Source organism: Tasmannia lanceolata, unplaced genomic scaffold (assembly GCF_043159265.1).
Source record: "Tasmannia lanceolata isolate RefF3 unplaced genomic scaffold, GAP_Taslan_0.1 ptg000003l, whole genome shotgun sequence".
Lineage (NCBI taxonomy): Eukaryota > Viridiplantae > Streptophyta > Magnoliopsida > Canellales > Winteraceae > Tasmannia > Tasmannia lanceolata.
This window is the reverse complement of record NW_027518680.1, coordinates 53,321,576-53,346,495: the sequence shown is the minus strand read 5'-3', so window position 1 is coordinate 53,346,495 and position 24,920 is coordinate 53,321,576. Positions and strand designations below refer to the sequence as shown.

Below are 24,920 nucleotides of genomic sequence, written 5' to 3'. Positions count from 1 at the left end.
ATCTGCTAATATAATGATAGAAATTCGACCGCTACTTTGGGCTCGGTTATAGTTGCGAATAACAAGTATTTGCTTGACTCAGCACTTAATATTCAAAAATGGTATGCCCAGGTGGATATACGTAAATGGGATATGCATCCTGCAAAATAGTATTTGTTATATGTACAAAATTGGTGAATCACTATGGAAGAATATAATAGAAAGGAAGTAAAATAACAGGAAAGTAAATTACATATTGTATTGATCATAATGCTTGAAAAACTTCTTTGAAAACAATATTTCTTGTATATCCTTTTCTTGTATGTTCTTTTTTAGATAATAGCATTCTAACACCTGCCCGAGATGTAGCGCGCGAAAGAGCAACGTAAAGTTGTCGATGAGTAAACACAGGCTTCGGCAAAAATATACCAACTTTTGATAATGTCTGGCCCTGACTCTTGTTTATAGTCATAGCAAAGGCAACTTTTAACGGGAACTGTCTCCACTTTAATGTGAACGGCCATTTTATTGGTAGATGGGGACATTACCACTCTTGGGATGCAATGTATTTCGCCTTTATTAGTTCATGTGATAATACTCGCTCGAATTGTGCGCCTTTCTAATCCTAGAACAATCAGCCTGGTTCCATTGCATAATCCTACAGATGGATTTATATTCCGGAGAAGTATGATAGGGACACCAACCTTCAGTTGCAAACAATGTTTCTCTATTCCAGGGAAATTTAAAGAGTGTAAATATTCAGGTGTTGGTAAGAATTGTGTAGAACATGCTTCGGTTCTATCAGTAGTTGCAGAGTCGGCACTAAAATATGTTTTTATCTTGCCAGGTAACATGTCCAGCATCAGGAAGTTTATGTGATCGACATCATCATTCCTTGGAGCTAATATAACTTCTTGTTGGACGTAGGTGTCTTCGTGCAACTTAGATGGTAAGTCAACATAAATATCTGAAATTAACCGTATTACGCTAGAATTATCGTCATCGATGAGCATATCATCAGGGATTCTTATCCATTCAGCTTCTGTGTGAATACCTACGGAATTCATAGATATGTTCCCGTTCCCAACTTCAAGAACCCATGTTGCAAATGTAGATATGTCATGATTCTCTGCCGATGATGACTCCCCTTCAAATATTCGCATATTCTTGATTAAATAATGCAATTTGCAATGGCACCACAAGTAAGATCTTTGTAAGCAAGCAGCTACAGTCAATTGTCGGCTAGCCTTGGGAATGACAAGGAGTATTTGTGTAAAATCTCCTCCTAGAACAACAATTTTCCCTCCAAAAACTTTTGACGCAACATCAGTTGAAGTATTTTTTTAGTAAATCTTTGAGCGTGCGATCTACAGATTCAATTGAATACCGATGTATCATTGGAGCGTAATCCCAAATGATGAGGCTACCTTTCCGAATTAGCTCCGCCAATTCTGACTGTTGTGGAATTGTGCATGTAGAAGTGTCATTTAATTCCAGTGGGATTTTAAAACACGAATGAGCAGTACGACCACTTGGTAGTAATACCACAGCTATACCTGAGGAAGCTACAGTTAATACTATTCTTCGGCTACTTCGCAACTTATATATCAATGTCTTCCACAAATATGTTTTACCTGTGCTTCCACTTCCATATACAAAGTAGAAATCGCCTTTAGTATTATCACAGGAGTCAATAACTGCGTCAAAAATTTCCAACTGTTCCGAGTTTAAACCTTCATGTAAATGTTGAAACTCAGTCATTGCCTCAATTTGATCGTGGTTTGACTCTTCCCAAATTAGTTTGTTTTCATCTTCATCGTCACTGCTTCTCGTTGGCAGAGGCAGAGGAGGGTAATTCGAAAGACTTTTTCCATTACAATTGAGAATGCTTTCTATGTCTTCGAGTACCGTATCCTGTATCACATCTGCAGGCAACAATAACTTTGGATTCTGTTGATGTCTCTGAGTTCTTAATTGTATGTCTTCCGAAAGAGCTTCATAATAGTTTTTCCATAATATTAATGGATTTGTTACATTGCATGATATTAAGATCGATGCACACAAATGGCAAAGCTGGTTAGCTGATGCCCAAATACTAGCTTCTACAAGTGCCTCAAGCCATTCGTTATCATCTTCCAACAAACCCAACGAAGCACATGCAGATTTAAAATCTCGGTAGAGAATTCCATTAATAGTGCGTATGTTTTCATAACTTGAACTACCACGTACGATGGTAAGAAGCATTCGTAAGTAATAACGTTCACCTGACGATGGGTGAGCAAAATACAGTCTGCCAATAGCTCTCTCTTTTCTTATGCCGGTGCCATTCTTTTTGTTCTCTATCCCATACCCAAGCAGTAGGGAATTCTACATATTTCAATGCTGTCACATCATCGTATTTTTTGTTGGTTTCCATCCATTTTGTAAACATTGTTATCCGAACATTTGGATTTTCAACAATTTGGCACAAATTGTCCTTATCATTGAATATAACATATTGCTCATTTGGCAGATGAAATTGCAGACGTTCGACAAATGGTCGTTGTCCTTGCATATCAAATTCCAAAATTCTCCAACATGCCTCCGGTGCAGATACATATCTACAGTCTAAGTATTGTTTAACTTCGTCTTTATTTTGATGGGAGCCAATACTTCGATCTGACATTTTCGATGAATTAGCTCCGAAAACTATAGTCGCTCGATCAGGTCCCTTGTGAAGATATTTAAACAAATACTTAATCACTCTTGTTCTAGCATAAAGTTCAACATTGATGTGGGAGTTGTACTTTGTTATTAACGCACAATTGTATGGCACTACCCATCGATTGTCCACTAACTAATTATTAACTACTGTTGTTCGTCCATCATTCCTTCGACAGTAAATGGGGAAACTGTCTTCATCAATTGATGTATTATTGTTGAATTTCTTAGGATAGTGTTTAGAACAAACACGATTAATCATACATGGCGAATTTGGATTCATAGCTCCACATGGCCCATGTATCATTGTTTTTTATACAATTTCGAAGAGCAACGGGCATCTTTATTTGGGAGTTCAACACAGATGAAATTGTCAATCTCGTCTGCTGTAACGATCCTATCTTCACCTACTAACGTCAAGAGAATATCCTGGAAGACGCTTCAATGGCATCAAGCTTAGCTATCCTGGAACTGGAACTTGATGCTATCCTGGAAGGCGCTTCAATGGCCATCAAGCTCAGCTGCAAGTGCCTTTGGTTAGAATCGGATTCCCTTCTTTCAATCAATGCAATTAACGGTCAATTCAAGTGCCACTGGAGGCAAATTCCTACCCTTCATAAGCTCAAAATCCTTCTCTCTAAGATGGATAATTGGAAAATTTCTCATGTCTAGAGAGAAGCAAATGGAGCGGCTGATTTTCTTTCCAAATGTGTCTGCCCTATAAAAGGTAAAAGTATCGCATCAGATATCTTCCCGGAAGATCTCATCTCTATTGTAACCCAAGACTCCTTGAGAGTCCCTTATCCCTGCCTGTAATTTTGATTTCTTATTTTTAATAAATTCTGGTCGGGGTCTGCCTAACCCCAGCTTACCTACCAAAAAAAATCGTCAAGAGAATATGTACATGTCGCAATCCTCTTTTTTGGAATTCTACAACGTGAACGTCTGCATTTAATCAATATTACTGTGAGAAACGGGTGAGAAAGTTATAGTTTTACATATAAACAGTGCTAAAATGGACCCTATTTAAAGCAAGGGAAATTGTTTCATTACGATAATTTATATTTATTACCTGCGATAACTCTGCCAAAGACTTTCTTTGCACGGAGGTCATTAAGAAGTTTTTTTTTCTTAATATTAAACACTCCTTGCTACTATCAGGCTTGTCCTTAACCTTTTGTCTCGGGATTAATTCCAAAGCAGAAGTGATTTCTTTCCATTTTGAATTGTAAGTGAATGTTATGAATAAATCTACAGCATCTTGTAAGCCTTGGTAAAGCTCTCCCCGCAATTGTCCCTGGTGCTTTCTCACCCAATACAGTCTCTGTTCTTCAATAGCTGCATAAGCATCAACGACAAACTGTTGGAAAAGACGTCCGGATTCAATAAGGGTGCTTCCTTCTATACGTCGGTATTGAATTGGGTAAGCGTCAAATTCTTGCATGCTTACATTTTTCCTACTCGGGTGGGTCGAACTGAGAGTTGATCTGATTGGTATGTTAAATCTCCAACCATCTTCTCCAAATGGAAACAACAAATGATACTGCAATGGCATATAAGCGGGGTGACATTCACTTATTTTCTGTAAGAAACCTTCACTATTACAAATAATGACATCACGACGGTCAACATTTTCAGATCCATCGCCAACCATAAGCACGGCAACTTCAGGGACAGTTGGTAGGTTATATTGTCGACCATCTCGATATCTTTCTTCAATAAGGCGAATACGTAAGTCAATAGTGGTATCATTTTTCAAGAACTCGCTCGCATATCTGAAACTCTGCACGTAAGGATTTGTATAGTCGAGCATCTGGGTTAAATTCCTTACAATATTTTCCTCAATGGATAAACGCCCATCGTGAGCATGAATTGCGTTTACTCTATTTCTTATTTCATCTTTAGGATCATACACATATAACTGTGCAAACATAGGTTTGCAATTAGGTCTTGGCAATAATGTTCCAATTTGATGATAGTTCGAACTGGATATCCTAAATGAATATGGTCTTCTACCGTCAACAACACTGTAGTCAACAACACCACCCATTGAAGTGAAACTGAACATAGAATTATATGCCCGAATAAGTTCCTTGAAACATGTATATCGGGTATCATATTGTCCACTATGCAGTTCTTTTAAATATTGTGGCATCTCTGGAAGTGACAGAAGTTGGATTTTCCCATCCTCGCAACACATGGTAAATCTTACAAAAGGACTCTGCTTAGCAGAAGAGGATCTTTCCTCATACCACATCAGCACCCCACACATTCAGCACATCATATTTGGTGGACCGAAGTCCCATGTTTCTTTAAATGCATACGTTATCTAGATGTGTATGACTCATACCTATAAGATTTGTTAGAAAACAACCGTAAGGAGAAAAGTATGGTAAGCAAATCTATATTGTATAATATTATATTATGAAAGATTGAAAATTATAGAAATGGGGACCTTGGGAAGAGAATTCTGGTTCTTCCGCACATATGTTCTGTTCTGGTAATGGATTTAATTCGGTAGCCTCAATATCTACTTCAGTAGCAAGTAGGCTCTGTGCAACTGCTGAGATCCTATTCTCTGTTTGGAACCGAGGGAATCACATTAAATAAATATGCACTCTATAATATTGTGCTCTCATAAATTCAAGGTTACAAAAGTGTAGACCTTCAAGACAGGATCGTTGCTCGTCTGCATGCATGGTATATTGTACTAATGATATGTCTCCACGTGTTGAACATCGGTAGAACAATGTTGAGGTTGTTGTAGCTCGGAATCAGTAGTATTTGATTCTGGAGTTGCAGCTGATGATATGTCTCCACGTGTAGTAATTGGCAGCTCCCGCTCCACATCCGAAGCACCAACTTTCTTCATACGTAACTGCCTAATTCTAAGCGAATGTCTAATTTTTTAAGCATCTCCTATCAGCTTATCATCTATTGAGGAAAAGCAATGGCAATATCAATTGTTTGATGAATTATTAATTAGGTTATGGAAGTTGGCAAAACGTTCATGTAATGAGCTTAGAGAAACTTACGTGTATAATCAGACGGATTCATTGTGAACAGTGGGTAAATTAGGTTGTGACAGGTGCTGGCTAACAGTGATTAAATTAGTTACAATTTCAACAATGAAATTTTAAAATTGTACTGTAACACATATGAGGAACAAAACAATCGAGAACTCATATTTTGGAGCATAATCAAACAGATGAACGCAGATGCGAAACTCGTGGTAAGCAAAATGCAATTTAGAACCCATATTACGACATCATACCAAACAGACAATCTGTATAAGATATGCAAAGGAAGAAATAATGTCTAATTGATATTGTAAATCTGAAGTAAATAGATGGACTCGAATGAGAAACCGGCGAGAGAAATGAAGGGAAATTTAGAGCCCATATTTAAAGGATTTTTCAGAAAACGCAATTGACAGCTCATATTTTAATAGTCCACCAAAAAATAAACACACTAAATAACATTAGTCGAAATGTCAGGGAAAAACAATACACACCCATGTGGTAAAGTTAAACAAATAAATGGACATATAGGGGCGGTTGATGAGAAAAAAAATGCTACTGACCGGCCATATTTTTGGGTTGGAACAAATATGTAAGCATAAAGTTATAACTACAAAGCGAGTAATTTGGCAACCATTTGATTTGGTAGCTGTAAGAGAAGAAGACTAATATTACAAAAAAAAATTCTTATACATACCTAGCAAACCAGTCGATCTTAAGTGTGGTCCAAAATTCTTCCTCTAATGTTGTTTGCACGTAGAAGAAGTCAAGTGGAAGCCAATTTGCTTAGAATCCTTATAATGCCTATTTATGAATAAACTAAGGGAAAAGTGTTGGTACTTAGTCGAGTATATAAGGTTATCTACTGTGTCGCTTAAATCAAAGGCATATAGGTTACTAACCGTTGATTTAAAGTAATCAAACCCGTCCAAATAAAAGCCGACGTTTTATTACATCTGTGAGAGAGATACCAGAGCGACTCTCTCTCCCTCTCTCCCTCTCTCCCGTCCGACTCTCTCTCTCTCCCTCCCGTCCGACGGAAATAGGGAACCTCTCCCTCCGCGTTCTCTCTCTCTCTCCGTCCGACTCTCTCCCTCTCTCGTTTTTCCGGTCCTCGTTCTCTCTCCCGTCCGACTCTCTCTCTGGTATTTCCGTCCGACGGAACCCTACCTACCGTGCCGTGGCTTTAAAGCTTGGGATTTATTGCAGAAAACCACCGCCATCGATTGAAAGCTTGAAGGTTGTTTGAAATAGGGTAATCTTGCAGATTTATTAAAGATTTCTGGAGGGTTTAAAGGTACGGTTCTTCTTTAAATTGATTTTCCATTTTTTAGGGGATTTTTTTTCAAGACTACCTTTCAATCTGATGATGCTTGCAAAAGAGAAGAAGGATTTGGTGGAGGCTTGGTGAGGGATGTGAAGGCACTCAATTTTACTTTTGGTAAAGTAGAGGTTTCTTTAGGAAAACAAACCCATCCAAGAGGATGGATTGTATAATGACTAGATCCGTGAACATGTCGAAGCTCTCCTCTATCATGCTTTAATGAAACTGTGAATCAAATGGTCTGAAAATGTATTAACTATGTTTTTTTCTTTTTAAATATTTAATGTTTGTTTGTTAGCCCATCCAATACTAAGAACCCTTACAGGCTGGAAAAAATGACGAGTCAGATTAATAGTGAGAAAGAGGCTACATTGCAGTTTGAAGCTAATTGGAAGTATGATCTTTTATCATTATCATTGTTTTTCCTAGCCTACTTTTGTCTGTGGAATATCATTCGGACTTGGTCACGACCTTCTTTGTGTTTGATCTTGGATTTTCTTTTTGACATCATGATTAGGCTAGGAATACAAGTTGCCTCTGTGAAGTTGAATGTGCTTAACTACCTTTATGGGATAAATCTTTGAAGGTAGCTATAGATGCTAGAGGGTATCCCTTTCCATTTTTTTGATACTTATCTACACCCACTCAACTCATTTTTTAGGCTTCCAAAATGGTTTAACAAAAATCCCCAATTTTTTTGTAAGTTATCTGCACCCACTCAAAACCCCTCTACGCTCTCATTTTTAGGGTTCAAAAATGAGTTTAAATTATTTTTAAGGGTTTCGAGATAGCACAGCAGACCCTCTCTTTCCAGCGTTAAAAAATTGCAGAAACTTTAGGATTTTTAACCTCTTCATCTCGAAGTGTAATATTAACCAGGTTTGAGGATTGAATTAAATTATGTTCATATGATTGTGGTAATGCAATTCTTTTTGTTCAATATTGTGCAGATAGTGAAGATTAATGGCCTCCTCTAACCGTAGCGATTCCGGTTCAGTTGGAGAATTACCATGTAAATGTGGAATAAAAGCGGCTATTAAAATAACTCAGTCAGATGTGAATGGCAACCGAGGCCGGCCCTACTACACTTGTGGATTTAGTGTGAGTAACCATTTAATAGTGTTTTTTTACTTTTCAGCAAAAGTTCAAATTACTAAAGATTATATACAACACACAGGAAGGAGGTGGAAAGAAGAAGTGCGAGTTTTTTGAATGGTGCGACAATGCTGAATACAATAGGGAATTTGGTTCGAGGAGGGACAACATAAGTGGTAGTCAATGTCTGCACAGGTTGGAGGCCGAGGTTGGCGAATTGAAGTTGTTGGTGCAACATGCGCGTCAACACATTAAAGACATTGAAAGGTTGGAGCACGAGGTTGCTGAATTGAAGTTGTTGGGGCAACAGGCAGGTCAAGATATTAAAGACACTGAAAGGCTGAGGCAAGAGGTTGCCGAATTGAAGTTGGTCGTGCAACAAGGGCGTGAAGCCGTTAAATTAGTGGAGAATGAAAATGGCTGGATTAAAGCGAATGGGGTTGTTTTTTTTTTCATAATTGTTTTTTTTTGTTCTTGACAGTTCTGTAATCAGTACATGGCATCCATATTTTATGTAACTTTTTGGTTTGTTTATGTTTATATGGAAACGGGATGCAAGTCATCTTTTTCTTTTCTTTTTTCTTCTAACATTTTCACTTTAAAATGGTCATAAAATTTGTTTTACGCCCGTTTTACATAGAAAGAAACAGAGTCTAAATGTCCATGTTCAACGGGAAAAAATACAAATAATTAGATGCTAGCATTGCCTGAATGATGTATTGTTTAGCCATAAGATACCCAAAACAAAGCTTATCAGTTAGATGGTTGAGATGAATCAAGTGTTATTACATAGATGTAAATGTGAAAGGTTTGTCTCACCAATGGTTACGTGGATCAATGCTGAATTGATGCGCTCCGTTTGACAGATCTTACTGTCCCAAAACCGAAATGAATGTGGGAATGGTAACTGTGCACTTTATTTTGTAGCTGCCTGTTATAGAAAAGGGAAGTGCTGGTCACACTATAAGTGAGTTCCAATATGGGCTCAAGGAGAATTGATCAGCTGGAGGATATACAAATTTACACTTAAATTCAGATAAATGGTACCCAGATATGCTACTGTAGTCAAGCCTGCCAGCTTCTTGGACACTAATAAAAGTTTCTTCTCAGTGCTGCTACAAAAGGAATGCTCAAATTATTTAATGCTGTCAATAAGGCACAAAATTCTCTAAAGGCTAGACTCCTTTGAGGTCTAAAGATGAAAAACTCTGAATCAGAGGAAATGACTGTCTGAGATCAATACTTAGAGTGTTGTGGCTGTGCACCCGAAGCTAGCACTCAAGCACTCTGTGATTATTAGGCCATGGAACTCTGATGAGGTGATCTGAATGTAATGCCTGTTGGTTAGGAAGAGGGTTCCAACACAAGTCCAGTCTTAATGGTCACTTGTGACCACAATGGACGTAGCTGGAAGGTTCTCCAATTAAGATTAAAATCTGATAAAGGGTGGAGGAGATTTGATCAGTAGTAAGCAATGAGGCCTAGGATGAGAGGAGACTTGAAACTTCAATGACTGTTATGATGTTCCAGGAGTAGTAGAAAATCCATTGGATGAAGGCCTGCCCAATAGAAGAGTTGTTTCAGCTGAGACCTTTTATGGGATCAGAACAGGTTACCACTTTATCTTTCACAACTAGCCCCACAAATATTTCATGGAATATTTCTTCAAGGTTTGCCAAACATGGTCTTAGAGTTTAAGGGGCATCAAAACTTTGATTTATTTTTCAAGAATTTATATCGATATTATTCGGAGAATTTTGTAAATAAAGGCAGGAGAGTGAGAATATGCACGTGTAAGTAGTCCTATGGTATCCAAATGCGTGTACAGACGACGGAAGAGGTCCATCGATCAGTAACAGGTTCAGTTCCAGAACCTCTTTCTGTCCCAAAAATTGCAGATGTGAATACAATCCCATTCACTTGAAGAATGTTAATACAAAAACCATGCCATACAGAAACCATCCCATACATAATGTTAATAGAATCCCATCCCATACAGAAACCAAAAGAAAAAACACATGGTGGTCAACATGTAGCTCTACCATGTAGCTCTACAATTCAACCCATTGCTCTCTTCACTCTGAACTCATCTTCCAATGTGAACGGGCTCCCATGAAATAGTGACTCACCTGCATGCAATCAGAGGAATATTAGAACATGGAGGTAAGCATCAAATGACAGAAGAAATAATTAAGAATACAAGATGAAGAGCAAGAAGAATAAAAGATGATAAGAAACTACCAAGTACCTATCCAGAAATATTTACAAAGTTGTAACATTAAGAAGCTATCAAGTACCTATTCAAATACATTGATTTATTCACTCTCTTCTGCTTCCTCTTCATCTTCATCCCTTAATGTCATCTATTGGCACATAGAAAATGTTGCTTCACATGAATAATAATTACAACATAGAAATGAGAAATTCTACAAATACAAAGTGAGAAAACGTGTACCTCGAGTTATTTTTTACACGTTCTTGTATTATGGCCTAATTCTCCACATCTTTTACACTTTCGTTTCTTTGTTTTCGCTTGAGAAGTCTCTATCGGCGATTTAAAACGTGTACCAACCTTCGGGCGGCCCTTGGTTTTCACGACTTGTGGGTCATGAATATATATCCCTGCAGATTCACGCACAAAATTGGATTGTACTTGGCTACAAGTAGTGTTTGCAAGAATAAGTTGTGTCTCTCTCTTCGCTTGTTCACATTCTGCCAACCATACATCAAGTGTTTCATACACCTTCTTAAAAAGACTCCTATTACCCTGAAATTCATGTACTAGCCTTTGACACCTTGCTATTACATACCATGTTTCATAAGGAGTAACTTCATTACTATCTTCTTTGCCTAAAGACACCGACCACCAAGTACAAATCTAGCCCCGGTTGTCCATCTGTTTAAAATATATCGCTCTGGAATTCTACTCAATTGCTTCTTGGTAATAATACGAAGTATATGCTTGCACAAAATCCCTTCAATCTCGAATTTTGCACACTCACATGTAGCCTTCACACCTTCTTCAGAATCATCATACAAGACCTTGCACCATTTCCACTTCTCGTCTACACTCAGTCCCACAACGTATTCAGCTGTGTTGCCATTCTTATCCGTTTTGTCATGCCAACAGTCAAGGCTATCCTTAAACTCTACTTGGAATCTATCAAACATTGTCCTGGTATAACATTTGCTTGCTTCTTCTTCTAATTTGAACCTTGACATCAACACGGCCTTCGTAGTTTTGTATCTGAAATCTTCTTGGGACTCTGCTTTACGACGAAACTCAAGTGCCCTATCATATTGATCTACAAATTCTTTTAAAGTGGTGTTCATATTAACATACCCATCAAAGAAAGTATTGATGCTCTCACTGCGGCCACTAGAAGTCATTCCAGATGGTACCCAGTGACTACATAGCTCCCACATTTTCGCTAGCCATCCATTTTCATTAATCTTATATTTCTCTACTAATTCTTTCCATTTCAACTCGCTATCATGTATTTGTCTTGTATAAAACCATTTCTTGTAATTCTTGCAAAACTCACTATCAGTTTCTCTCATCGCTGGAACATGCTCAACTAAATGCTTGTGTATGTGCCAGGAGCAAAACCTATGGCGGGTGTCTGGGAAAACAGTTTGAATCGCATTTCTCATCGCCCCGTCCATATCTGTTATTATACAACCTGGCGCCTTCCCAAACATGCACTGCAACCATTGCTGAAATAGCCATGTAAATGTCTCCTCTTTCTCATCGGCTAACAATGCGCATCCAAATAGTGTAGACTGGCGATGGTGATTAACTCCGATAAATGGAGCAAATGGCATCTTAAACATATTTGTCCTGTACGTGACATAAAAAAAATGACATCACTAAACTTTAGGTATGCCTCTCGCGCCCATGAATCGGCCCAAAACATCGATCACAAGTTCCCATCAATGTCCAACTCCATAGCAAATTGAAAGTTAGGGTCTTCTGATCGTTTCTTTTGGAAATATTCTGCTACCAAGACACCTTCCTTACCCATATTGTTACCCCGCTTTTTCCTCAAATGGGACACCACCTGATTTGTTGTCAAAGAAGCATTTGTTCCTTTACATGTGACGCTAATAGCCGTTTTAACACCAGCATGCTTCATCCCTATCTTACTTAGGTCATCTATCAAAATCTTACATGCTTCATTCTTAAAAAATCTATTGTGAGAACGATGCATTAGCCTTCTAGATGGAGAGGTAAGCTCGTGGCAATGATCATCTTCAAAAGCTCTCACGTGCCACTTCTCATCTATCAAAGAGATATCCATCTTGGCTTGGCAGCCCTCTCTTACACTACGACGACGCTTCACTACTTTATCACTCTCTTTGTTATCTTTCATTTTTTTTAACCCCGCTTTATCACATACAAATCTCCTAAAAATCACTTCCCCATTTTTCTTTGACTTATAAGTTGTGTCTTTTCGAATTCCAAATCCCATACCCAACGCATATAAATTATAAAACTCATATGCAGCGATATCGGTATCAAACATCTGGTCCTTAAATGGTTTGGAAACTAAATCCCCCTCATTACCATCCTTAGTAGGCGTATTAAATGTACCGCTACAACCCTCATTCTGATGTTCCTCCTCCTCAACCATAACAAATTCATTGACATATTCTCCATCATTTTGTAAGCCACCAGCTTGGGACGCCATGTCATCAACCACAATCAATCTATTAGCATCTATATCATCAATTGATAACCCAAAACCATCGGACATAGTGTCATCCATTAGCTCAATAAAACTTAACCAGTCCCTTTCAAATAGAGCTTAAACCCACTCAGAAATTCTACCTGCGATTCCAACCAATCATTCCAAACACAACAGTAAAGAGTTTCTTCAGCAAATAAACCAGAAAAATTAAATTAAGGCCTTCTTCTTTTCAGATTATAACAACTGATTCTGACTGCCAAACCGAATATTGGATTAAGAATGAAACCAATAATCGGTTTTACACTCACAATTGCGCCAATTAAACCTGCAAATCTGTAAAGGGATGTAGGGGTTTTGAGTGGGTGCAGATAAACCGTGGATTGAAACCCTCGTTTTTTTTTTGTTCAAATTTATTACAAGCTTCTACTATTACAGATTTAAATCAACACAGGAACCCGAAATCTGTAAAATCAACACAGAAATTTATCAAAAAAATGGAAAGGTATATTACAGATTGAAAGGTAGGCTTGAAAAAAAATCCCCAAACCGTGGATTGAAACCCTCGTTTTTTTTTTGTTCAAATTTATTACAAGCTTCTACTATTACAGATTTAAATCAACACAGGAACCCTAAATCTATAAAATCAACACAGAAATTTATCAAAAAAATGGAAAGGGATATTACAGATTGAAAGGTAGGCTTGAAAAAAAATCCCCAAACCGTGGATTGAAACCCTCATTTTTTTTTTGTTCAAATTTATTACAAGCTTCTACTATTACAGATTTAAATCAACACTTTTCCCCTAAATCTGTAAAATCAACACAGAAATTTATCAAAAAAATGGAAAGGGATATTACAGATTGAAAGGTAGGCTTGAAAAAAAATCCCCAAAATGTGGAATGAAACCCTCGTTTTTTTTTTTGTTCAAATTTATTACAAGCTTCTACTATTACAGATTTAAATCAATACTTTTCCCGTAAATCTGTAAAATCAACACAGAAATTTATCCAAAAAATGGAAAATCAATTTAAAGAAGAACCGTACCTTTAAACCCTCCAGAAATCTGTAATAAATCTGCAAGATTACCCTATTTCAAACAACCTTCAAGCTTTCAATCGACGACGGTGGTTTTCTGCAATAAATCCCAAGCTTTAAAGCCACGGCACGGTAGGTAGGGTTCCGTCTGACGGAAATACCAGAGAGAGAGTCGGACGGGAGAGAGAACGAGGACCGGAAAAACGAGAGAGGGAGAGAGTCGGACGGGAGAGAGAGAGAACGAGGAGGGAGAGGTTCCCTATTTCCGTCGGACAGGAGGGAGAGAGAGAGAGTTGGACGGGAGAGAGGGAGAGAGGGAGAGAGGGAGAGAGAGTCGCTCTGGTATCTCTCTCACAGATGTAATAAAACGTCGGCTTTTATTTGGACGGGTTTGATTACTTTAAATCAACGGTTAGTAACCTATATGCCTTTGATTTAAGCGACACAGTAGATAACCTTATATACTCGACCGAGTACCAACACTTTTCCCATAAACTAATAAGAAACATAACATAATATTTGAATGGAATCAATGATGTCTAGAGATTTTGCAGAGGTTGATAATAGAATCTCATGTATGATGACAATCTACCGGAAACCCATGGAAGTTTCAATGGGGGGAAACAAAAAAAGCCCAAAAGAAATTGAAGGGAAAAGTAATTTATAAAAGGAAAATTAATTTCTGGATACATAAAATGAAAAATAATTTGTAAAACCAATTTCTGAATACACAAGGAAGAAGTAATTTGTGAAATCAATTTGTGGATACATGAAAGAAGGCTTATTTAAAGCTAAATAGAATGGCAATGGAGAAACTGTGAGAAGGATGACAGTGAAGAAGCTTAAGTGTTAAATATAACATGAAAAAATGAGAGGGTATTAAGAATCAAGAAAATTATTTATGTGAAAAGATCTTAATTAAGCAACGAAATAAGGAAAAATTAGTCTGTAAAATCAATTTGTATAGAAGAAGAAAATTGAACAAAAGGGCTGGGTAAAAACCTTTGGAATATTTGTCTCTCTTTCAACAAATCAAACAGTAGCTATACACAGTTTTAAAGAAAATCCATCAATCCCTGTTGAAAAATAGGGCAAAAGAAAGTTAAGTAATAAAACAACTTTCTGAAATAAATTTGCGAGAAACAAAATGCATAAGAAAAAAGTGAACTGAAAAATCAAAAATAAAGCTTAGAGATGGAGATGGAGATGGAGATGGAGATGGAGAGAATGGAAGATGGAGAAAGAGGGGGGGAAAAACCTAGTCCAAGGAATCTGAAAGCCCTTGCGCAATCGAACTGGAAGAGCATGTCGCTATTAGGAATGGAGATCACTACTTGTAGCTTGTGGCTGCTAGGATCCAACGTTTTGTAGATATCTGGGCTTCTCCTCTTTCATAAGATAAGACGATTTTCAACAGACGAGATCAGATCGTAGTTAGAGAAGGATTTGCTGCCGCTACTGAATCAGAAGTAGCTGCTTAGGTTGCATATATCAGAATAGGAGTCATGCGGAATCGAACTCACTATAAGGCGGCATTGATTTCTCGATTGGGAGGGGGGGACCACAACGACTCCTCTCTCCTCGAGAATCCATACATCTCTTATCAGTGTATGTATGGACAGCTATCTCTCGAGCACAGGTTTAGGTTCGGCCTCAATGGGAAAATGGTGAGCTACATTTACGCACTGATGGTGGCATGGTCGGGACTATGAATGTTTTTATCCGTATCATTTATAATGAGGTCTTCACTTCCACTGGAATTTCCAATAGCACGACCAAGACTGTTCATTGATTTACTTAGCCCACACCTGTGTTCTAACTCCTCGTTAGACAATATCGAATTGACATGATTCGTAATACAAAGAAAAAAGATTTTTGAAATAAACCTACGCTCGGCAATAGTCAATTTTAAAAGAACTTATTATCAGTGTCTTTTAGATATGAATCTATCTGATTCAGAAGGGAAGAACTTGCATAGTATCTCAAAGGGCTACTTGCACAGGAATGCTTGATCCGTATTGGGGAAGGCAAAAAAAATAGGAAGAGAAACCCTAGGAACAAAGCAATGCGAGAGAGAAAGAGAGAGTGTGTGTTATCGAGAGAGATAGAGAGAGATTCGTTGGCCCTAGAGAGACAACACGTCAACGGAGTGAGAGTGAGAGTTTTTTCCGCGCTCAAAATATGAATAAATAGGAATACTTATCTTACGAACTGAATGGTCTGGATCACATATATTGCGTTCGGCAGAAACAACAAAGAGAGGCATCTATAAGCAGATGTAGATGGAAAGGAGTACACCTGGGGAACATAATCACATTAATTGCATGGATGGGGTTTTTGTCGATTCCAAAAGGGCTTGCACCTAGGACAGAGAGGGAATATGAACGGTTCTTTCTTCTATACTTTTTTTAAATCCCGGAAATGGATACGCGTGGCAAGGCTAGACCTGGCAAGAATTGACCCGGACCCGCAGGTCAAACCGGCCCGCCCGTAATTTATGGGTCCGAGTCAACATTTTGTGACCCGTTTCTAAGTTGACCCGCGGGTCAACCCGGCCCGTCAAAACTGGGCGGGTCCGGGTTGACCTGCGGGTGCCCGTAGAAGTGAAACAAAGTAGTTTTTTCGTAATTATCATATAAAGATATCCTTTTTTGGTACCTTTTTCCCTAATTTTTCTACTTTACAGCACTTTTTCTGTAATTTTCCTCCTAAACTTTAGTACCTTATGATTATTATTGCTATCTTCTTTCGGTACTTATTATTGCTAGCCACATTTCTAGAAATAGTATTTTCGTCTAGTTTTCACCATGTCTAATAAGACAAATCTCTCAACACATACAATTGTAAATGATGGGTTTTTAATGTGTGTGGCATAAATGACAAACAGAGCCGCATAGGAAAGGTTGTAGCGGTCATTTTGCAATTTAGGAAGGATTGAAGCAGGGTTCTTCATGCGAGAGTACACGTGTCTTCGTAATACAATTTGCAATTTAGAGGAAAAAAAAAACCTTAGTATCTGTTCCTTCATATAGATATCCTAGTGGGATAGCCCGTGCGATGCACGGGGTGAGCAGAAAAATATACTTTGAAAAATACATTCTTTATGAAAAATAAATTTGTATGTAAAATTCAATAATGTAAATGTAAAATTCAATACATTTTTTTGGCTTTTTATGACAGCATATCCCCACCCCAATTTTTAGGGTGGAACTATTCATATGTGAACAATTTTATGAAAAGATAAAAGAGCTAGAGGTGAGGCAAACTCTCCTTTTGATTGAAGAGAATCACCAATCCTTTCATCACCTCCTCCTTCAAGCCCTCTATGCCAAAACCTTCATTTAAAAAAAGAGAATTAAAACAAAGAAGATTATACATTAAGCCAAAATAAGTGTGTACTCAAATCAGAAGGAAAAACAACAATGTAGAAAAAGTTCCATTTATGCTCCATTTGTTTTGGATTTTGATAAACCATAGTGAATCAAAATCCAAAACAAACAAATCCACTTGGCAAACACATGGCACATTTGGTCCCACTTTAGGCCGACCATCACATGTGGATTTTTGCTATCCCGGAGGTTTGAACTCGAGACCTTTGGCTTTGATACCATGTTAACTTACCAACTTCTCCAAAAGCTTAAGCTGTTGGAGAAAGCGTTATTTATCTTTTATACTTTAACAAGAACAACATAAGACGAAAATCCACTTAAATAATATATGAAAACATATATTGAGAAGAACCCACAAAAAAAGAGGAAAAAAGCCATGAAACCATCCCTGAGAGGATTTTATCCATGTTAATTAACTGTTGCCGGATATTCTGAGTGTGCAATCTCCACTTATTCTGTTTATGTGTGCTCTTAAAAGCTTAAACATGAAATTTCTTGCATGTACTGTGAAAACAATAATCAATTTCGAGAAAGTGGTTAGTTTGTTTTAAACCACTTCAGAAAAAGAAAATGATGATGTTTTCATTCAACTTCTTGAATGATATCAGAAATTATATGCACTTTACCTAAAAGCCATGATTTAGTGAAACTGAACACCCCAAGATCTTTATTGACAGAAGAAATTTAGAAGAACATAATTGAACTCATCATTAAAAAAAAGAACATAGTTGAACTCTGAAGCAGAAACAGAGTGGAAAAGCATCCTAAATCCCAACTTGTACTCTAATATTTGCACCAGGAAAGCGTATGAATGGTTACCAATGATAGTATGAATCAAATTGCAGACAAAGTAGCTACATAAATAGAGGTATTTCAAACCCGACAAATGTAAAAGATAGAATGTGTAGCTGTAGCAAACAGAACACAAAAAAACTGGTATAGAATAGGTTGTTGTAGCGTCATTTACACCATCTTGTAGTATGATTGTAGTACTAATATACTCATGTTGCCAGGAACTTCTGGATGCTCTGTTGTAAGCAAAAACAATAGCAATGAAATCTTGTTTATGCCCAGGGCACCAAACCTTCAACCTTCTCAAGAAATGGTGGTTAGTTCCCAATTTTTTGAAGGATCTATGAAGACTTAGAACTTTCTCAAATTTCAAAAAACCAAGAAAAGAAATGCCAAATCAGTGAACTGAGTGAAAGGAAGGATGTAATGAAAATGGCAATCAGTGAGATGAAGAGAAATAATTTCCCAAAAATTAGAAATCCAACTCCCTTGAACTTAGGAACCCAGCCCATTTGGCTCACTTGAGAGTTTCTGCAACTCATGGGCCATTATTTGTTTACTATTTCATAGCAGAGCATACAGACATCAAAGTTGTTATAGAGGTAGAGAGCATTTGAGTAATTTCAAACCATTCAATGCAAAATTATTTCAGTAGAACCTTCTAGAACCTGGAAATCATGAATTTGATGTAAGAAATTCAAACAACAGATGACACAGTGTGACTTTCTTGGGGATGCTAAGCATTGGCGCGTTGATTCGTTGCACGTTGAGCTTAATTCAATGAGGCCCATTTGAATCCTTTGCAAGAGATCCTAAAATGGTCCTTCAATTACTTGCGATGTCCTTATCCTTATCGGAACTTCATTTATATAAGGCATTTTAGAGTCCCAAGCTGGTGCCGAAGGGTAAAGTACAGTCATCGTTAGGGGTTAGATGGACATTTTTCCAATTTGAGAAGAACTACAATGATCCGAACAGAAATTGCATTTAATGTGTGTGCCATAAAGGACAAACAGAACCACATATAAAAGGTTCTAGCAGTCATTTTGCAATTTAGGAAGGATGAAACAGGCCTTCTTCATGCGAGAGTACACGTGTCTTCGTAATCCAAACCGTCCATGTGATGGAACACAACATAAATAGGTTGTAGCCCAAAAATCATTTCCATAGCCTGATCCTAGCCCTCCAATCTATAGATGTTTCCATAATTCCTCTTATCTTAAATCGGATGGTTAAGATCACCCTTATGATTTTTTATTAAAAAACCATAAAGGAGGGGGGTAAGATCGAAATTATACGGCTTTAATGGGTGCCTTTGTTAAAAGCATAAAGGAGGGGGTAGGATTGAAATTATATGATCTAATGGGTGCCTTTGTTAAAAGTATAAAGGAGAGGGTAGGATTGAAATTATATGAGTTGAATGGGCATTTGTTAAAAAAAGTCAAAAAATGTGACGTGTAATTCTCACGTGATTTTGAAAAAAATTGAAAAAACTCTCTTCTTTTCATCCCAGCTTATTGTATTAGATATATATATATATATATATATATATATATATATATATATATATATATATATATATATATGAAGGGCAAAAAAAAACCTCAGTTCATGTTCTTGCATATATATATATATACTAGTAAAAAACCCCGTGCGATGCACGGGCCGACAAAGAACTGTACGGACCACATCATAGGTTGATCCGAACCGTCCAATCATTTCCATAGGCTGATCTAGCCCTCCAATCTTTAGAGATTTCCATAATATGTTGTTCCTCTTAAATCGGATGGTTAAGATCACCCTATAGATTTTTTATTACTTAATTCTGTCTTGCAGGATAAATTAAAATCCAAGAAACCATTACCAACTAAAAAAATCAAAACTAATAAAAAGTAAAGTGGTTCAATGGAATAAAACTATATGGGCAAATATAGCCTGGATTTCCGCCCATAACACTATGAATTTTTAAATTGAGTCATAATATAAACAATAGACAATGAAAAAGGCACAGGGCTCTCAAAATAGGGATATTAATTATTTACAAATGAAATTAAGGAAGTAATCATTTCATGGAAAAATTATAGGCTTTTGAATACATTACTCAGAGAGTATTCATGAAATGAAAAAAGATATGAATCTACCAAGAAACATGGTTAGAAAATGCTCACAAACCATAATGAAGGGGACGATGGTCCAACATAACAAATTTAAATCCACAAACTCATCAAGGCCCTGTTTGGATTGTTTGGATTGCAGGAATTTTCTCGTAAAGTTTGGAAATGAAAATATTTGTAAAAGTTCCTACCTTTCTTACACATGAAAAAAGAAGACTTACACCAACCCTATTCAATTTTTACTTAGAGGGGCCTTCAATTAATGATAATATCCCTTTAAATTAACCATAAACATATCATTTCCCTCTAAATTATGGAAAGTAAAAAATTTAAGAAATTTTAAGAAAAACATTTTTAAAAAAGTCTTTAAAAATTCTTAAGAAAAATTCTTTAGAAATATTTTTCTTGCATTCCGAACTAGGCCGAAGCTTAGTTGTGTTTCCTAATGCATTAGATAATGGCATATGTTCACTTGTTTGCATAAACTGTATATGGTATAAGTTGCTTTTTTCATGTCTAATCAAACAATGGGAAATCAGGCTACTTTGGAGAAGCTATTATTTTTGAAACTTTTGCAGAAAATTTATGCAATCTAAACAGGGTACAAAGGGAAAACAACAATGACAATCTCAAATAAATGAAAGTGTACAAATGGCAATAATTTAAAAAAAAAATTGTTCAAACAACAAAAAATTTAAATTAAATCTTGAACTCAATGGTTCAAGTTACCTTTTTCATGTGTAATACTGTGGAGGAATGTAATTTTTCTTTCCCAAACTTTTCCAAAAGCTTTCTGCATGTGGCATAGTTGAAGCATTCATATTCTCCAAATTTCTAGGATAAGGGGCTGACAATGAGATGCAAGAGCACTCATTACTCAGGAGAATTATTTCAGTTTAGCTAAAACATGGCCACAAGTATGAACATTGATGGAACTGCACCCAAAGTATGGTATAATAGTCTCACCCAATGCTACCATGCTGATCTTCTCACAGAATGCATCATCAAACCAATTAGAAATTTGGATCAAATCCACTTCCCTATTCGTGCCCTCATGAGCGAGAGGAGAAATGAAGGCCTCTGTTTCTTTTTTCTTGTGTTGATAGAAGAAGGTAAAATATCTCTGGAAGAAATGAATGCCTCTTTCTTTTCTTTTGTCAATACTCAATAGAGACAAAGAAGGAAAAATATCTCTAGAACGATTTGACACGTTGACTAAAAAATATCAAAAATATCTCTGCAACCAACTTGACGTGTTACATTACATTAATTCAGTCTTTTTCTCCTTAAGGGTAAGGCTACTGAAAGGGCAAAACTACCCCCACGAAATGCGTGGATCGATATATGGGAAGAACCATAAACGGTAAAAACACAACCATCTTGACGTGTTTAATTCACAGAATTTAGGAAGAAATTCAAAAAATTCTCTAATTTCTCTTCGGCGATATAGTATATATATATATATATATACACACACACACACACACTAGTAAAGTACCCCGTGCGATCCGCGGACGAGAAAAAAAATTTAAAAATAAAGATACAATTGTTATTTTAAAAAGAGAAAGAAATAGAAACTGTGGAAATTTGGAGGAAATGGGAATGTAATAGTAAAATGGTGGTGGAAAAGTTTTTTAAAAATGTGAATAACATTAAACTCTAAATTAAAGTGTACATAAAGTATGTACAAAGTAATGAATGGGCTATTTTTTTGCTTATATTTGAAGCAAAGAAAAACCTTCAATTTATGATGATATTACCCTAAATTAACCATAATCATATTAGTTCCGATTCTCGGGAGAAAAGAAATTTTGATATCTATCAGAAAAGTTTTTCTTGCAATCCAAACAAGACCTTAGGGAACAAATTTCTTTCTACAGGTTAATGGGAAATAATATAGGGGCAGGCAGTGATAACACCCCCCCCCCTCCCCCTCTAACAGAAATTGTTAACTTTTTAGGCTTTTGGAGTTAACGGTTGCGCCTCCACCCCATGATATATCTTAATGATATCTGTTAAAAAGGGGGGAGGGGATACCCATCCGAGGGGGACGGGGGGAGGATATCACTACCCTAATATAGTCATGGTTAATCTAGTGGCATATTATCATAAATTGAAATTTTATTATTTTTGTGACTATCACAGAAGGCATTTCGCGTGCCGGCTGTTACATTTGGGAGCATCCATTAGAAATATTTGCAGATGACAGAACGTTGGGATCATCAATTGGAAATATTTTTGCCATCTTTGCCATCAAGTGGACGGTTTGGATGATCGAGAGAATTCGGAGACATCCATTGGAACTATTTTTCCCATCAAGTGGACGGTTTGGGTCATCCTATGGTGTGGCGACATTAGTACATTTCCAACTGGTTTTTTCTTGACAGATTCAATTCATGCGGATAACAGAACGTTGGAATCATCAATTGCAAATATTTTACCCATCAAGTGGACGCTTTGGATGATCCTATGTGTTCGCGTCTGCTTTTTCTTGGCAGATTATGTATTATACATTCAACTCATGCAAATGACAGCTAAGAAAAAAGTAATAACCTAAGGAGAACTTATATGATGCCCGGCCGTGAGATAATAAAGGGCGGGAGAGAAAACCATCTCTCCCTTGATTTTTAATCCAAGAGAAAGCCCTTTTTCTGACTTTTCCTTGGTTCAAAAACCAAGGCAGCAGGTTTTGTCCATACCAGCCCTTTATATTCTCACGGCCGGGCATCATATAATTTCCCCAACCTAATACTAACTGACAAAAAAGAAAAAGAGGGTCGGGTCGGGTCGGGTTGGGCTGTCGGGCAACCCGACCCGACCCGAAACCCGAATTTGGATTCCATATGAAGAAGTTCTGTATATGTGTTTTTCTTTTCAACATTGAAATAGTCTCCACAGTCCACAATGGACGGTTTGGATAATCCTATGGTGCGGGCCATACCGTACTTTAATAAAGTGAGGAGTGTGATCATCAAAATATAGTAGTGCGGATAACATTTCCCTTTGTTAATTGTTAGTCCCTGTTTGGTTTGGATTTTGAGAACCGATTGTGAGTTAAAAACTGATTATTGGTGACTCACTATTGGTTCTCAAAATCCAAAACAACCCGGCTTGAGTTGAGGTGGTCAACAATTGGTACCATATCAAATCGGGTCAACCCGACCCAACCCCACCTGAATTGGAAATCGGGTTGGGTCGGGTTGAACCCAGTCGGGTTGGAAATCGGGTTGGGTTGGAAAATATGGGTTCCTAAGGTTGGGTCGGGTTGAGACCCAAGTTGCACCCCTAACGATGACGAAAAAACTATTTTTCCTTATTCACTATGTGCAGGTCAAATTACGGAAAGTTTGATATTACGAATGCAAGACACCTGAAAAAATATTGATGAATTTTGGGCACCTTAAGAGGAACAACAATTATGGAAACCTCTATAGATTAGAGGGCTAGGATCAGCCTATGGAAATTATTTTCCGGGCACAACCTATTTATGTTGTGTTCCATCACATGGACGGTTTAGATCAACCTATGATGTGGTATGTACAATTCTTTGTCGGCCCGTGCATCGCACGGGGTGTTTTGCTAGTGTGTGTGTGTGTGTTTATATATATATATATATATATAGCAGAAGAAAAAATGAGAGAATTATTTGAATTTCTCCCAAAATTCTAATAGAATTACATATCACTTTTTTGACTTTTTTTAACAAAGGCACCCATTCAACCCCTATATTTTCAATCCTACCCCCTCCTTTACGCTTTTTAACAAAGGCACCCATTAAAGCCACATAATTTCAATCTTACCCCCTCCTTTATCCTTTTGTACTAAAAAAGTGGTCGTAGTCAACATATTCTACGTAAAATTACGGATTGGGGGCAGTTGTTACATAATATGTAAAATATTGAAGATTTCCACTAATCTTTTCTTATCTTACAATCAAGCCTAATGAGTGTTTATATAGAACACTCAAGAGGATAAACATAGAAACTAGTATCACAAGATTTATGGACAGAGATTTGACAGGATATGAGAAGATAATCTCAATACCTAATCTAGCCTGCCTGCATAATCTTCCCCAATTAATCCAAATCAAATCTTGGAAGAAGTGATTTTATTCTACCTAATCTAACCTATTGGTGAGATCTCACATATTCTAACATAATACTACGAATATTTGTGAACATATTACATAATACTACGGATTCAAGACACCTTGAAAAATATTGACGAATTCCGGGCACCTTAAGAGGAACAACATCTTATGGAAACCTCTATAGATTGGAGGGCTAGGATCAGCCTATGGAAATGATTTTACAGGCACAACCGATTTATGTTGTGTTCCATCACATGGACGGTTTGGATCAACCTATGATGTGGTCCGTACAGTCCTTTGTCGGCCCGTGCATCGCACGGGGTTTTTTACTAATATATTATATTATATTATCTACTACTTATAGCTAGAGAAAAAAGGAATTTCTTTTCTTTTTATCTGAGATTTACACGTCAGCATTACTCTTTTACCATTAACCCCTTTGCTGATATCTAACATCTATCTCTATTCTAAATTATTTGAGGGTAAAATCGTAATCTACATACGAAAAGTACCGACACAGGGTAATTGTCTATGATAATTACGGAAAAAAACTACCAAGAAGGGGTGAAGACATATGACAATGACGAAAGAACTACTTTATATTACTCATGCAGGACAGTTGCAAAATATGGACGGATTCCGGGCACCTGAAGAAGAACAACAATTATGGAAACCTCTATCGATTGGAGGG

At 37.1% G+C, this 24,920-nt stretch overlaps 1 long non-coding RNA gene across 1 annotated transcript; it reads right to left on the bottom strand.

The window, feature by feature from the left end:
• Nucleotides 1-15,380, bottom strand: LOC143863215 (uncharacterized). Its single transcript, XR_013240835.1, has 4 exons — nt 15,103-15,380; nt 14,847-14,920; nt 6,397-6,503; nt 1-139 (listed from the first exon to the last, which is right to left on the bottom strand). It is a non-coding gene; the product is annotated as an uncharacterized LOC143863215 (long non-coding RNA).
• Nucleotides 15,381-24,920: the final 9,540 nt, after the last annotated feature.